The following is a 6023-nucleotide window of genomic DNA, read 5'->3' as shown; positions in this document are numbered from 1 at the left end:
CCTGGGTGGCTCAGTTGGTTAAGCGACTGCCTTCAGCTCAGGTCATGATCCCAGTGTCCTGGAATTGAGCTCTACATCGGGCTCCCTGCTCAGTGGGGAGCCTGCTTCTCCCTCTCCCACTCCCCCTGCTTGTGTTCCCTCTCTCACTGTGTCTCTCTCTCTGTCAATTAAATAAATAAATGAAAAAAATATTTTTTATTTTTTTTTTTTTAAAGATTTTATTTATTTGAGACAGAGAGAATGAGAGAGAGAGAGCGCACGAGAGGGGGGAGGGTCAGAGGGAGAAGCAGGCTCCCTGCCGAGCAGGGAGCCCGATGCGGGACTCGATCCAGGGACTCCAGGATCATGACCTGAGCCGAAGGCAGTCGCTTAACCAACTGAGCCACCCAGGCGCCCGAAAAAAATATTTTTTTATTCCTGAAGTCTCACTGATATACAATGTTATATTAGTTTCGGTTACACCACGTAGTGATTTGACAATTCTATACATTAAAAGTCATAACATTTTAAAAGGAATCATAGTAAAATATTTGTAAAATTGTAGATCTCTAGCATGTTTCTGGATAGAAAGGTAGAATAGTATTTAAAAACTTTGATTCTGCCCCAATTAATTGGCAGAGTAATTGATGGAGTAATTACAATGGAAAACTCCATTCTTTTGGGACAACTCAAAAAAGAGTTCCAAATGTATCTACAAATTAGTGATAGACAAAATTATTCAAAAAAATGAGGCTCATGGAGGGAGGGTGGGGCAGGTTTTGGGGGCAGCAAATGCTGGAATGAGAGGCAATAGGTTTAAAACATGAATAGCAGATGCATTTACAAATCCAAAGAAGTCCAGAATGATATGGTAGCATGTTTGACACTTAAAGTTTAATAATTAGGGCATCATAAATCACTGGCTGAAATAAATGATTTACATAATAAGTACCATTAACTGACTTTATAAATAAATGCCTAATAATTTAACTTAATTCTCTAAACCAAAAAAATACTCCATGTGATTAAAAAGATATATAGAACAATTAAACCATGTTATTCAATACAAAACCTGGCTACAAAATCTTGGGATTACAAAAGTGTTCCGCATAGTAAAGCAAATGCCAGTTATATAAGTAGAGGTAGATTGGACTACTTATTTAAAACCTCTCTTGGACCAGCTCTAGCGAGAGGAGAAATAGGAGAAATCTAGAATAATATTCATAAAAATGATAAAAGCTGTTAACCTTTAGTAGTGTACCTTTATGAGATTTTTATTTTCTTTTTTTATAAGTCTCTGTGTTCTAAGTTTAAAAAGGATAATGCAACATTTTAAAATATTATAAGGATTTGTCAAAAATAAATCGTAGGGGCACCTGGGTGACTCAGTCGGTTAAGTGTCTGACTCTTGATTTCAGCTCAGGTCATGATCTCAGGGTCGTGAGATAGAGCCCTGCATTGGGCTCCAAGCTAGGTGTGGAGCCTACTTAAGATTCTCCCTCTCCTTCTGCCTCCCCTAAAAACATTGCAAAAGACAAATTAAAAATTTTCAAAATGGCTCTATATTAATATGTGCATCTAATAAATACTCATGAAAAGAATACATAATTCAATATTAAATAGTCAAAAGGCAGGAACATATAATTTTCAAAAGAAAAAAGTCTTATAATAATGCAAAACTGTACAAAACCACTGGAATTTAAAGACATTCAAACTAAAATAAAATGCCAACTTTTATTTCCAAAAGACCAAAGATCTGTAAATAGAAATTTGTTAATTGATGGCAGGATTATAAAATAACACATGCTATAGAACTGCTTTAAACACTGAATGGTGTCATTATAAAGAGCGCTAAAAATCTTTAATTAATTCAGCAATCATTTATTCAGCATATAACAGTTACCAAGCAGTATGCTGGGAACCTTGGATACAAAGAGGAAAAGAGGGGCGCCTGGGTGGCTCAGTTGGTTAAGCATCAGACTCTTGGTTTTGTCTCTGTTGGTGATCTTAGGGTCATGAGACCGAGCCCAGCGTTGGGCTCCGTGATGGGCATGGAACCTGCTTAAGATTCCCTTTCTCCCTCTGCCCCTCACCCCCTCAAAAAAAAAAGACATGATCATATCAAAAATATAAAAAAGGAAGGAAACTTGATAAGTGAATGAAGATAAATTGCTATCAGCAGAAAAAGGATTATTTTATGAGATGTTTTATGTAGACCTCGTGGTAACCACAAAGCAAAAATCTAGAGCAGAGACACAAAACATAAATAGAAGGGGAGACTGAGCAAATCACCATGGAAAACCACCAACTTACTAAAGTAGACAAAAACAAGAAAAAGGAACAAGGGAGAAACAAAATAACCAGAAAGGAAAAGATGAAATGGCAATAGTAAATTCTTAACTATTGATAATTACCCTAGATGAAATGGATTGAACTCACAAATCAAAAGGCACAGAGTGGCTGAATGGATTAAAAAAATAATACCCTAATATATACTGCCTGCAGGAGAATGAAAGTGTGGAAGATGATATTCCGAGCAAGTGGAAATGAGAAGACAGGTGTAGCCACACTTACATCAGACAAAATAGACTTCAAGCCAAAAAGGTAAAAAAAGACTAAAAAAACATTATTATATGATATCAAAGGGATCAATACATCAAGAAGATATAATAATCATAAATATATATGCTTCAACACCTAAGCATTGAAATATATTAAGCAATTAATAACAGATCTTAAGGGAGAAACAGACAACAATACAATAACTACAGAAGATTTCAATAACCCACTATCAGCAATAGATAGATCAGCCAGACAGAAAATCAACAAGAAAATATTGGAATTGAACCACACTCTACAACAAATGGACTTGGTAGACTAGAACATGCCACTCAACAGCAGCAGAATACATCCCTTTCACCCAACATTCAAAGATGTGCAGTCTCATACTTTTCTCATTTCTTTAAATTATTGAATATCTAAATGCTTAGATATAAACAAAGCAATTAAAAATTTCATGGTTTAAATCTCTCAAACAAGCCAGACCCCACCTTCACTCCATTGCTGGGACAAGACCCATGCTGGTGCCCTTGTAGAAACAAGTTTTAAAACACACTGGTGAGGGTGACTCAGGGTATGGACATGGGCTTCTGGGACTCAGACAATTACCTTAGTGATCACAGTTTTGTGCCAATTAAACACTAGTCTGAGCCTAGACAAACCTACTCAGCATCGGTTCCTTGAATCCTTTCTCTGCATATCTAGTGCAATAGTCCAAATTCCTTTATTCCCCGAGTGACCAGTAATCCTATTTGCCTAATTATTTGCCTAATAATTAATAACACCCTCTTTTGATGTCAAAAGTATCCCACTGAGGATGAAAACTTTATGGTCACTCTACATATTCTTGACTGGAGAGAGGCTACATATCAGAGTTTGGAGAAAGGAAATCATTGGCAATGCATTTAAGCCTTTTGATGATGATTAAAAATTTTATTATGAACCCTAATCTGAGACACTGACCTTGAGTCATATACAATGTCATCCAGATTATTATCTGCCAAACCTCCTTTAGGATCATAGAAACAATAAATAATTGGGTAAAGAGAAGGAAATAATGAGCCATGCTCACTGTCACAGACTAAAAACTGTTTACTGGAGACTGCATAATATCTGTAACAAAAGCCCTTCCCTATTCCTACACAATTTTAAAAGGACTCTCAAGATGTCAGTCTTCCCAACTTGATCTATAGATCCAATGCATCAAAATCAAAATCTATCCAAATTATTTTGTAAATATCAAATAATTCTAAAGTTTATATGGAGAGGCAAAAGAGATTCCTCAAAAAATTAAAAATAAAACTACCACATGATCCAAAAATTCTACTTCTGGGTATATATCTGAAGGAAACAAAACCACTATGTTGAAGAGGTATCTGTACCCCCATGTTTATTGCAGCATTATTTACAATAGTCAAAACATGGAAACAACCTAAGTGTCTATTGATGGATGAATGGTTAAACAAGTTGAATGGAATACCATTCAGCCAGAAAAAAGAAGGAAACCCTGCCATTTGTAACAACATAAATGGACATTGAGAGCATTATGTTGAGTGAAATAAGTCAGACAGGGAAAGACAAATACTGTATGATATCACATAATGTGGGCGCTAAACAAAACAAAACAAAACAAAAAAAGACACCCATAGAAAAAGAAATCAAATTTGTGGTTACCAGATGAGGAGCAGTGAGAGGGATTGGTTGGAGGTGGTCAAATGAAACAATTTCCAGTTATAGAATAAATAAGTACTGAGGAATAAATACGTACAACAGGATGACTATGGTTAACATTGCTATATGATATATTTGAAAGTTGCTAAGAAAATAGATCCTAAAAGTTCTCATCACAAGAAAAAAATTTTTTTTCTTTTTGTATCTGTATGAAATGATTGCTGTTAAATAAATTTTTGTGGTAATCATTTCACAATATTTGTAATTCAAGTCTTTAGCTATATACCTTAAACTTATACAATGCCGTATGTCAATTATATCTCAATAAAACTAGGAAAAAAATATGCACCAATCATCATAGTACCTAAATATCTTAAGCAAATACTAACAGATATAAAGGGAGAAGTAGACAACAATATAATAATAGTAGGGGATTTAAATACACTCATTTTCTTTTTTTTAAGATTTTATTTATTTGTTTGACAGAGAGAGACACAGCGAGAGAGGGAACACAAGCAGGGGGAGTGGGAGAGGGAGAAGCAGGTTTCCCGCTGAGCAGGGAGCCCCATGTGAGGATCGATCCCAGGACCCTGGGATCATGACCTGAGCTGAAGGCAGACGCTTAATGACTGAGCCACCCAGGCACCCCTTATATGCCCCATTTTCAACAATGGATTGATCATCCAGATAGAAAATGAATAAGGAAATAATAAACTTAGAGTATACTTTATACTAAATGGACCTAAGTGTTCTATAGACATATGGAGAACATCCCAACAACAGCAGCAGAAAACACATCCTTCTCAAGCACAGATGGAATGCTCTCCAGTATAGATCCCATGTTAGGACACAGAACAAGTGTTTCCACCAGCTCGCCTTCCTCATTTCCTGCTCACTGCAGTTCTTGGCTAGACTTTCTCTCATGACTGTCTTTGCAAACAGTGTTATGCTCAGTAAGTCAACACTTTTGGCCTTGTACACTTTCCAAGCCTTGACTCTGACTTTGACATCCCGCCTTTGTTTGAACTTCAAATCCTGTTTGTGTTTTATTTCAGTTGTAGAATGGACAGTGCCCCAATTCCAAGCCCTGGGAATGACTCTGGTAATCTGTATCAGTATTTTCAGACATTTAATCTTACGAGGTCTGGCTTTTGTCATTCGAGGCTGGTGTACTTTCCAGCTGGTTGTTTCTGTGTCATTATTTGTCATCTTTCTGTCTTTAAGGAATAAGCTCTCTCTTAGTCTTAGAGGATTTTGGAATGAAAAGTGCATGGGATCAGGGTATGTGGATTCTTTTTGGTTTTTGGTCAACCTTTGAGCATGTGCTTTACTAATCTGTGTGATTTGAAAAGCTGAACAGACAGAGTTTCCAGGTAGTATCTTTGGACACTAAATTAAATTTGAATTTCAGACAATGAATTTTTTAATAATAATTATATCTCAAATGTTTCATGGCACATAGTTACTCTGAAAAATTTTCTTTGCTTGTGTGACATTTCTACTTGTTTGAGGTTCTGTATTTTTATGTGCTACCTGGATAAAATACAAGATGTCCCATTAAAAATTCAAATTTCTGATATATAACAAATAATATTTTAGTATAAGTATGCCCAAAGTATTGCATAGAACATAGCTTAACTAAAATTATTCACTATTCATTTGAATACAATTTAACTAGGCACACTGTACTTATTTTTGCTAAAATTGGCACCTCCCCTGAAGAAAAGGGGAGCCAATATAACTCCAAGTCTGTATTCCAAGCAGTGAAGATGCACTGCACAGAGGGATCATCCTCATAATTTCCTACTTATGGT

The sequence above is a fragment of the Neomonachus schauinslandi genome, chromosome 11 (assembly GCF_002201575.2).
Source record: "Neomonachus schauinslandi chromosome 11, ASM220157v2, whole genome shotgun sequence".
In the NCBI taxonomy this organism is placed as follows: Eukaryota; Metazoa; Chordata; class Mammalia; order Carnivora; family Phocidae; genus Neomonachus; species Neomonachus schauinslandi.
This window is presented reverse-complemented; position numbering follows the sequence as displayed.